The sequence below is a fragment of the Drosophila bipectinata genome, chromosome 3R (genome assembly GCF_030179905.1).
Source record: "Drosophila bipectinata strain 14024-0381.07 chromosome 3R, DbipHiC1v2, whole genome shotgun sequence".
NCBI classification, from domain to species: domain Eukaryota; kingdom Metazoa; phylum Arthropoda; class Insecta; order Diptera; family Drosophilidae; genus Drosophila; species Drosophila bipectinata.
Genome location: NC_091739.1, coordinates 27,130,776 through 27,141,883, shown reverse-complemented (window position 1 = coordinate 27,141,883; position 11,108 = coordinate 27,130,776). Strand labels below are relative to the sequence as shown.

At 44.5% G+C, this 11,108-nt stretch overlaps 1 protein-coding gene across 1 annotated transcript in view; it reads left to right on the top strand.

Annotated features, from left to right (window-relative positions):
* The first annotated feature begins 4,717 nt into the window (after nucleotides 1–4,717).
* The window catches only part of DIP-gamma (Dpr-interacting protein gamma), a 46,733-nt gene continuing 40,342 nt past the window's right edge, over nucleotides 4,718–11,108 (top strand). Inside the window, exon 1 of the mRNA XM_017236747.3 lies at nucleotides 4,718–4,852. The gene's annotated coding sequence lies outside the window, so the exon portion shown is untranslated. The remainder of the gene's footprint in view (nucleotides 4,853–11,108) is intronic.

The following is an 11,108-nucleotide window of genomic DNA, read 5'->3' as shown; positions in this document are numbered from 1 at the left end:
GCAAATTTAATTAGTAGAGGAGTAGTGGCATAAACAAAAATTCAATTCAACGGATATCCCTCTCAAATCACTATTGGTATCGCTTCGGCATCGCATCCGGGTGTGCTCTTGACTACAAATTAATTATACGTCACTTCTATTTAATTAGTTTATTGAATGGCCGGCCACCCAGTCAGGCAGCCAGGGCAGCACTTGGCAATCAATTCGAATATTTTCATGCACATGCAGCTGCGATAAATGTGGCACTCAACACTTCAGTTTGGACTTGGAATTTGTCGAGGTTAGGTCCTGGTCTTGGTGCTTTTCCTGTTCCAACTCCTACTCCTGCTGGTCGTGGCCATTCAGACGTGCAATCTGAAATCGAAAAATCAAAACCCAAAACAAATTCAATGTCCCGAAAGTGTGTCCGTCGATCCTTTGCTCCCGTCCGGCTGTCTCTGTGTGGCTTTAGTTGTGCTTCCCTGCTTGTGCCTGTGTGTGTGTGTGTGTAAGCCACTCAGCAGGATAACGAATGGAACTGCACAATGGGTAGAAAAGTGCAGTTTGCGGTTGAAAACCGGATATTTTCTTTTCGCTCTCACAGCTGCCTGACACAAACAGCAGACGACTCAGGTGCAGCTAACGTCCACGGCCAAGTCTTAGACGAAGACGCAGGCAGACAGACGCAGGACTCCATGATTCAGGATCCAGGATGCGGAAAGAAGGCTGCCTGCGACTTGGCAATGAAGCGAGGAAATGAAATAGCAGCCCCGGCCAAGCAGATACATTTACGAGATACGAGTACATAAACATAAACATTATTAATTAACATTCAGGGGGCTGTCCTCGCCAGACCCTGCTTAGATACGTCCTGCCTGGATCCTGGAAAACTTAATTGAATGCGGGACGGAAGCTCGGGAAAATCACAGTCAAAGTGGAAACTGGAAAAGATTATTAAACACATCCTCCAATCCTCTCAGCATCCCTCCCCCTCCCATGTTTTCAGTAACGAAGAGCTAACGACATAAACATCAGCCGGCAGCCAATTAATGACAGCGCGCTACAGCGTTTATCGTTTCACTTACAGCCCAATGTGGCAACCAGACAGCCCCCACCGCCGCATTCCTGGCCACCCCTTTTTGCCACCTGTAATGCTGTTCCAAAGGTTTGGCAGACAATGAAAATCAACTAAGCAATTGGCAGCCAAACGGGACACCTCCGGCCACCTCTCTAGATGCAGCCACAAAAAAAAAGGCTCCAAAGAGTGCTTCAAATTAGTTGGCCATGACTGTGTGTGGCAAGGAACGGGGTCTTGCATCGTGGGGTGTGAGGGGGGAGAAGGGCACACATGCAGTGGCTGCAAAATGAAAATGAGAAACTAAGGAAAACAGAGGAATGAAAACTGAATTATTGCTCAGGGCGAAGCGGGTCGGGAAAATCAGAGGGGGGGACCACAGCCGGGCTCTAACATAAATGTAATGCTTTTATTAGTTATCGATACAGGCATCTTACACTGGAAAAGTTTAGAGACTTTAGTACTGAGGAAAACCTTGTTTCCAATACTCACACCATAAGGCTATGACATTTGGCCAAAGCGGAACCTTTTTAGCCTTTACATTTCAGGGAACTTAGTATCGTCGAACTGCATCAAAATATTGTTCAAATCGCAAAATAACATTTTGGGTTCATTTTTGGCCAAAAATATGAGGATACCCCTTTGAAAAATTGCGAAAATCGGGTCAGATTTTAGTTGGCCAGGTTTGGATTGAAAATGAAAGTTCTCGAAGATCTAAGATCGGGAAGGCATAACATTCTTCGATCCGACAAGAATTAGACAAGTTATAGCTATTTCCCTGAAAATTATCGAGGCGGAAAACCTCTTGACCAAGTTAAGACAGTCGATGGCCAAAATATCGTATTTTGAGTCGGTTTTTACTAAATATCTTAGCCATTACGTATCGGATATCGAAAAGGAGTACCATTTACATTTCAGGGAACTTAGTATCGTCGAACTGCATCAAAATATTGTTTAAATCGCAAAATAAAATTTTAGGTTCATTTTTGGCCAAAAATATGAGGATACCTCTTTGAAAAATTGCGAAAATCGGGTCAGATTTTAGTTGGCCAGGTTTTGATTCAAAATGAAAGTTCTCGAAGATCTAAGATCGGGAAGGCATAACATGTTTCGATCCGACAAGGATTAGCCAAGTTATAGCTATTTCCCTGAAAATTATCGAGGCGGAAAACCTCTTGACCAAGTTAAGACAGTCGATGGCCAAAATATCATATTTTGAGTCGGTTTTTACTAAATATCTTAGCCATTACGTATCGGATATCGAAAAGGAGTACCATTTACATTTCACGGAACTTAGTATCGTCGATCTGCATCAAAATATTGTTCAAAGCGCAAAATAAAATTTTGGGTTAATTTTTGGCCAAAAATGTGAGGACATACCTTTGAAAAATTGAAAAAATCGGGTCAGATTTTAGTTGGCCAGGTTTTGATTAAAAATTATGCTACTCGAAGATACAAGATTGGGAAGACATGACATTCAACGCTCGGATTAGTATTAGCCGAGTTATGTCCAACGGTATGTGCTCTTTGGCCAAAAAGAAAACTTACTTACTTAGTTTTCTTAAAACCATTAAAATGGTTTTTAAAAATTAATTTAAGGGTACAAAAAAATTATTTTTAAACTTTCTTTTAGATATTTTTGAACCAGTATAATTAAGAAGAGATCATCATAAGCTCCCCTCTTATGATGATCCGCTACAAAACAAGGTTTTGGCAAAAAAAAACTCGCCGAGGTTAATTAGGTAGGGAAGCTCTTTTATTAAATTATTATAGAAATTCTTATTAAAAATATTTCTAAAGAAATAATTCTATTATAAAAAAAAAAGCTTGAAATATGATTATTTCTAGAATTTTTTCAAGTGCATAAACCGCGAAGCCGAGATATAGAAAAGTCAAAAGTCCGTGTCTCACGGGGGGATATATTAAATTCGTTGGATCCAGTGGAGACGGGGGCGGTGAGGGAGGGGGAAGACAGAGCTGGTATCCGGCGCCAAAGATTTACCAAACATCCGATGGAAAATAGCCCACACCCCCACTCCCCCCGGAGCTGTTGTTGTTAGCCAAGTTTGTTGTTGGCAGACGCGATTGCAGCAAATCAGAAAATACTCGCACAAGTGCGAATGTGAATATTGATGCCAGCCATCGCATAAGTCTGTATGTACGATTATGTACATAAATATGTAAGTGTGTATGTAGGAATGTATGTGTGGGGGAGTGTGCATGAGTGTGTGTTTAGTTGGCATTGCAAAACACAAACACAAAACTTTCATTCTAGTCGTGCTCCGCGACTCGACTTTAGCCAGCCACTTGGTGCTACTTCGCCCACTTTACCGCCACTCCACCCACTCAGGCGGCCTTCCCCCCTCCAGCTCTAGTATCCACAGGCATGCCACAGACACACAGGCACACATGCAACCAAAGCGAAGCGCTCCTTGCTCGCTTACTTGCTACTTCCGCTTCCGAATCCGTTTTGTGTGCTGTCGCCGCAGAAATTTAACGAAGTCACACGTCGCCAATGTTGTGCTGCTGTGCCACTCTGCCACTCGCTCTCTCTTGTTCCTAAAGAGAGCTTTCTACCTCTCTTCTGGCAAGGACGACAGCATCCGAGGCGGTCGGAAAGCATCGGCAGCATCATCGGGACATCGGAATAGAGGAACATCGGCACATCGTCACATCCTTGGCCATCGGCTCCAGATGGCAGCATCCTTTGTGTCCTTTAGCTCAGTCACGAATTCAGTTTCGAAGCGTTCGGTTGCAGCGTTTAAGGACCTTGTGCTGCCCAGAAGAGCCCAAATTAGAAACTCTTGTTTTGTTTTGATTTTCGCAAAATTTCGCGCGATTTTTTACATCGGTGTGCGTGTGTGCACTCGTGGCGGGCAACCCCAGGAATTGTCTCCTGTCTTCTGGCTGACTCCTTTGGAGTGTATGTGTATTTGTATTTGTAGTTGTGTGTGTGTGAGGCTACAACTCCGCGTATCCTGTCTGTTAGTCTGTGAAAGGGAAGAAGCCGGCATGGCAAGGCACATCTTGCGGCAGCAATTGTTGTTGGTGGCATTGTAATTGCAGCAGCCACCGTGCCACAGCGCATACTTGACATCTTCGCCGCCAAATTGTGCGATTCCTTCTTTTTTCCCACTCTTGGAGCTCTGAAGCTCTGGAGCTGGGAGCTCCTTTCCGTTTTCCGTTCCGTTCGAGCGACGTGAAGAGCCCTCAAAATCCGCTATTTCAACTGTATTCGCAATCCATTTGCCTGCTGCCCTAGACGGGCAAACAAATTTTTTGCAATTCAATTTCTATTGTGCATTGGCGATGCGGAATGTGCGCATCGTTTGCTGTCAATGCCAAGTATTTCGCATAAAAATTGAAAATTGCATGCAAATTAAATAAATAGACATCCCACCAAAGGAGACGAAGGAGCCGAAGCACAACCAGAAGCACCCACAGCTGAGATAGACACTCCGGAAAATATACATCTCAATAGCGAGACATAGATATTACTAGAGAACCTCCTCCATATATACATATATATCGAGCTGCGAAAATGACAATTGTGAGTTGTGGTTCAAAATTGTTGGCTTCGCATGCGGGGCACAATCAAAGCAAACGTCATTAGCACTCGCGACATCGCCTTCGATTGACAGGAGGACGAGGAGCAGGAGCAGGAGCAGGAGCAGCAGCAGTAGCAGAAGAAGGAGAAAGAGGTGGAGCTGTAGCAGGTCCTGCCGCAGAAGCAGGCACGAACAACTTCACATTTGCATAACTTTAGTGCAACGCCAGCGTTCAGATACCGATTCACAGGTACGAGAAAAACTCCTTACCAAAGTCGATTTCCGTTTCAGGCAACTTCCCTTTCCCTATCCCTATCCCATTCCCCTGCACCCCTCCACCGATATCCACCAGGACCTCCTCGTCCTTCCAGCTTCACAACTTTGCTATCATTTCTATTTTCCTGTTTCTGTTTTTCATACCCGATATCTGTATCCCCCACCGAGTACCCCCGAGCGAAAGGGTAAAATCAGAGAATATTCAGCTCGTGCTGGAGTTGGCTGCGGAAAATCCATTGTGGTGCATTCACAGTTGGTTTCGATTCGCCTGGGTGGCGGCACTGGGTGGTTTTGTAAACGATTAAAGTACAAAATTTGCTTTCCTGAGCACAAATCGTGAGCACAATCCAGCAGGCTCAGGCTTTTTGGAGCACCTCCTTTATAATTTAATGATCTTAGGTAGAGTTTTGTGGAAAGACTTACAGGTTAGATTTGACTAAGGATACCTGTTGGTTCCTTTTAATTTCCAGTATTCGAGTAAAGCAATCACTTTTAATTGTTTTCCAATCAATTCGAATGAGTTGCAATAAGAAGAATATTCAATTTCACCGTTTATGTTCATCTCTAATTGGCAACAATCAAGGTAAAAAAGCTTTTTCTTAGAATATCATTTGCTTTAATTGTTTTAAAAATATTTGGTTTCAAAGATAACTAATTTAAATGTTGTAAAGTTAAATAAAAGCTATTAGAACTGTTTTTTTGTGAAAAGAAATTAAAACAAAAATTACTAAAAATCCACTACTTACTTATCCTTTTCGAATACCATTACCTCTGTATAGTTTTGAGGATTTGCTAGGTACTTGCTGGTCTAGAACACTTGACAATGGAATCTCCGATTTGTTTTTTGCACTGCTCTTTGCTTTAGTATCAACTTTACGGCTGCCCCGGCCCCGGACCCGGACCATACCCGTACCCGATCCCGCACCCGTACTTTGCCGGGCTACATCATGGCCACGTTATCCAACTTTTAGTTATGGCTTTCGCTTTTCGCATAATGTCAGTTTTATTTGGTTTTGGTTTTCACTGACGGGACGCGGGTGGGAGCCAAGGTCTGTAGGATTACGGGAGGGAGGTGAGGCTAGAGCGGGTGTAACGTCCCGGCTCAAATCCATGGCAATGCCAAAGCTTGAGGCCTCAAGAAAGGCTCGTGCCTGGCCATTCGGCACCCTTGCAAGATTTATTGTGCCTCACACACCCGGTCACAACCGTACACCCTTATACCCATACACACGTACACCTAACACCTTCAGCCGGAGCGGAGTCCTTCGCCCAATCCCAACCCGCCCCCTTGAACCTTTCCTTTTGGGTTCTAGCTCCAGCTTCAGCTCCATCTCGGTCTCGTTCTTCATACATCTGCAGTCCCATAATCTCTACTATTTGCATCGCAGACTTTGCTTTGGATTTTGCTATGGCAATGGATTTAGTTATGGTTTTTCTTACTCTCCTACTTTCCGCATTTCTTTTCTCTCCCCCATATCCTGGTTCTCCTTCCTCGACTTCTGTCCATCCGTCTCCGCTCCGGTTGCGCTTTTTCCATACACACACACATACTAGTCGGACGTTTGTTTTTCCTGCCGTTCCTGCCACACACACACACTGAGCAAAAAAGATTTGCCCAACTTTGTATCAAAAAAAGGACGAGACAGAAGAAAACGGGTGAAAGTCCTGCGGCTAACCGCAGCCAGGGTCCTTGATGTTGGCCCAGGGCTGGCCAGGACTGCGGCTAATGAATAACCGTCGTAATCCACGCTGCAGCAAGGACGATATGCAAATATGTAAGACAGATTAACTGATTGTAAGTCTAGGAGTTAGAAGGACATTTCACTAATCTCTCATACTTTTTATTACAAGAAAATATTACTCTAGTAACTATTGAGAATAACCCATAGTTTCAATCACAATTGAAGAAATACCCATAAAGCTTTCGAATCTGACTTTTAATGCATCTTAATGATAAATAATTCAAGCTAAGATCCTCTAACCACATCATTTTACACATCGTTTTTTAAAGGAACCTTTTTTCCAACCATTAATCCAAGTCCTCCTTTTTTTATTGGAGGTCCTTGCATCTTTTATGCCAAAAAATCACCCTTGTGACTGCTAATGAAATTCGTGGAATTTATTTCTTAGTTCTGACTTCATTATTATTTGAGTGGAGGTGCGGACGCCTATATAATATGTATGTATGGCCAGGCAATCCATAAAATTTGATCCCTGATCCATTTGTTCCGGAACGGCACGCATACCTTCACCGTCCTGGAAATCCTATCGCAACCCATCACCGCCATAGCGACCGCAATTCTTCTTATTTTTTTTTGGCTCGGTGTAGTCGTAACTCGTTCGCCCAGATTTGGGGCTCCTTGAGGAAGCCGCAAATGCGAGCGCTACCCTCACACTCACCCAGACACACACATGCAGGACTAACAGGATTTCCCATAAAACGGAAATGGCATTATCCTCGCACATATTGTTGTGCGGATTTTAGTTTTTATTACACCAAGCACCATCCAGTGCGCGGTTGCTGTCCATAAGAAGCCTCACGGGTACCTCCATTGCCAAGGAACAGCAGCGGCGGCAGCAGCAGGAGCAGAAGGAACAGTTCCAGCATAAATATCATTTGTGTCTGTTTGTGTGATACATCAAGGAGTGACCCATTAGCCCCGAGCCAACTGACGCCCCACCTGGCTCACCTGGTTGCAATTTATGGGCGGTCCCCTGAAAACTTCACACAATCTGCGGGGACTGGTTGAGGGTCAGGGGCGGAGGCCGAGATGGGGGCAAGTCAAGGAGAATTGCTCTACGCTAATAGGTTTCAAGGCATTGTCTTGGCTAGCAGGGAGAGAATGATTGGGTAACGAGGATCTTGCGGGCAAGATTTATAACACCGCCGTCCAAGCCAACAACAAAGGCTTCAAAAGACCACAGAAGCACCTCTAACTACACTCAAGCAAATTGCAATCGTAATGTAATTCCTAATGAAAATTAATTTATTATTACTAGAACAGTTAGTTAATGCCTTAGGGTTAATTTTAATGAGTTAACAGATTAGACTGCAGATTGTTAATTAAATCAAATTTGATACGCTAATGGGTTATTAAATATTCCAGATGGAATTAGAAGTTAGTTATTTAATGGAAATATTTTACAGAATTTTAAAATAGTTTTTAAAATAAATAACTACTCTTAGTAAACTACTTACTTTGTTTTAAATATTCCACAAGTTTTTAGAGCATCAGGATGCTTTCCATGGTTTTTCTTTTTAAGCGTTTGAGAATTTTTTTGTTTTAGTAATATTCCCTGAGTGTTTTCCCCGACCCTGGCCGTAGTCTGCAAAAACCAAAACCCCAACGAAAGCAAAGCAACCTAAACAAACACTTGAGGTGTGTAAAGTTAGCCAAGACTGCGTTTTTGCTTGGCTTCGTTTCGGCCCACATTATGTGTGTGCGGTGTGGTTGGAGATTTTGGCTTTCGTTGGCTTGGACAAGAAAACTCTTTCGTTCGTCTGTCCGCCAGCCAGTCCGCTCGTCCATCGGTCGGTTCAACTGTCCGCTTCTTCGTTTTTGTATCTGGCTTACTCTGCTTTTGTGCTTAATCACAACACGCACATTTACATATTGGTTTTGGCCAACTTGAGCAATCCCTTAAGATGGTCGACCCAACCCTTTTTTTCCCCGTCGCTGGTTTATCTGTTCGCTTGTCTTTTGTTGTTGTTGTTGTTGCTGCTGCTGCTTCTACTGCTATGTGGTTCAAGTTCAGCCCATCACCAGGGGTCGGTGGGTCAGGCTTACGGTTAAGTAAACACTCAGCAAGAAGCATCCACAGCCACCTCCACCTCCACAGCTACAGCTTCAGCCACATCCACATCCAGTCGCACACTTACACTCGGCAGGCGGTCGTCTCCCTGGACAGACATTGCCCAACCGTTTGTGGCTTGGCATTGTTTTCACTTTCCAACGAACACCACCCCACCACCACCCATACCCCACTACCCCAGCACCACCCACTGTCTCTCGGCCTGTCTGTTTGTCTGTCCAAGTGTCTGGTTGACGGGCGGCTGTCCTGTGCCTTGACTGCTTCATAAAACATACAACAAAATCTGAAATTGATGATGGGCAGTGATTGTGGAAAGTTGGCAGTCAGTTAAATTGGGTTCCTGGCTTTCCTTTTTTGGGCCTACAAGTTAAGAGGCAAGGGGTAGGATGTGAAGGGTGTGCTGCGTTAATTGCTTTGTGAATGGTGTCCGCCTTGGCCGGAAAGTTAACATTTAACTTTAGTCTATTCGGGACTTTAATCTATTTATAATTGAGGAATGCATAAAGCATGTTAAATACGAACTTACACAAATTCTACTTTGTTATGCGACCTAATCGGGCCCGGTCTTCAGCTGGAAGGACTGGCTCACTTTTGGGAGCATTTTCACAGCCAAGGGTCGCCAGCCATTGTTTTAAATGCGGATCTCAGCAGGGGGATTGGAGTTAGAAGGTGGGAGACTTTGGAAGAAGATGTCAGTGAGATGGAGCCCAGTGAGGTGAAGGCGACTCACATAATTTGCATAACTAATTTGTGGAAACTTTGGGCATAGGAAGTTGTTGAAAGTTCCTGAAGGAGCTCCATGAACAGAAATAGGAACGGAGAGGAGAGGAGCCGCAGCCGTAGTTTCAATGCCAGGAGTTGGTGCAATTTCTTCATCTCCTTAACTGCGGTGGCGCTGCAGAAAAGTGCTTAATTCTTTTAAATGAACGAAGCCAGTACCGAGCAGGATGGGACTGGTTCAGGACCAGACAGGGCAGGGTAGGGCATTTGAAAAGCTGTCCTAATTGAATACATGAGAGCATAAGTTAGCAGTGTGGTACTTTGATATCAACTTTGATTGCTTTATGGCACTTGAGCGTACAATTTGGCTTAGTTGGCAGTTGTTTGTTGTCCTGCCACTGGGTTTCTCTTGGCCATTTGGGGCCACCGTTCCACCTCAAAACTGCCTCTGCCTGTACCAGTGCCCCTGCCCTTGCCCCTGTTGATGCCTCTTTGGTTGTTTTTGCTCCTGCCATGGCTTGAAATTCAATTCGAGTTTGAATTCGAGCAGCTTGCTCGGCAATAAATGAACTTGATTAATGGAGGGACTCTTGCCCTGGCAAGCATGCATAATTAAGCGCTGATTAGAGTCACATAGTGGAGGCGACAGAAATTGGGGTTGGCCGAGGAAATTTAAAGTGGCTCTTAGTGGTGAGGCCTTCGGGGCTCGGAAAATTCCCATTTAAGTGGAGTTGCCAGTCAAAGTTTTGCCCAGTTTATTTCGAGTGCCGGCCAGTAAGAAGATTAACCTGCCCTGCAGACGGTCTCGTATCAAATGTTGGCAACCTTTTCCCCGAAAGTAAAGAATCTTATCCCATTTGTGCGAACACACATACACTGACAGCCAACTCCATTCATCAAATTCGGTCTTAATAATTTATTTGGTTTTCATTTTTTTGTGGCTGACTGGCTGGCAGACGGGCTGGGCTGGGCTGGCCGGCTGTGTCTGGCGAAATTCTTTGCGGTCATAACTCATTTGCAAATATGTGCCAGATGAAACATTCATGTTGACTGGGGAATTTAATTTTTCTTCAAATTCTCTGGCGCAAGACGACTGGAATTCTTCCTTGAATTGGTCCCCCGATCTCCGATGCTCCAGCAGCTTCGGTTGCTCTTATTGCGAATCCAATTAGCATGGAAATGTAGGTCTCTGGGTCTCGCAGTCGCAGTCGCATTCTCAGTCCCAGTCTCAGTCTAATGATGCCCTGCAAAATGAAATTTACCGCAGGCGCACAACAAACATCGAGAACAGCAACCATAAGCAGCCGTAGCATCAGCAACACCAGTGCCATCGTGACCAAAGTCCAGTTAAGTGGGTTGGGGGCATCCAATGGGGTCCTGAGGAGGTGGCCGAATGTTGGCACACTTTATGGGCGGACGCGCCACATGGCGTATACGTAAACGTAAACGAAACGTAAGCGTATCCGTATGGGTAGCATTTTAACAAAGTGTTAAACTGAGAATTTTATCTGCTGTTCGGTAATTCACAGCTCTGGGCTCCAAGGAATACCCACGCCCCACCTCGCCAGCAAAAAAGCGTACCGAAAAAACCCAGCCACACCATCCAGCAGAGACCAGAACTAACATAGTCCGAAAAAAAGTGTTAATTTCAGCGGAGCTCGGCGAGCTTAGTTAACATTACGTATACGTATAGATGG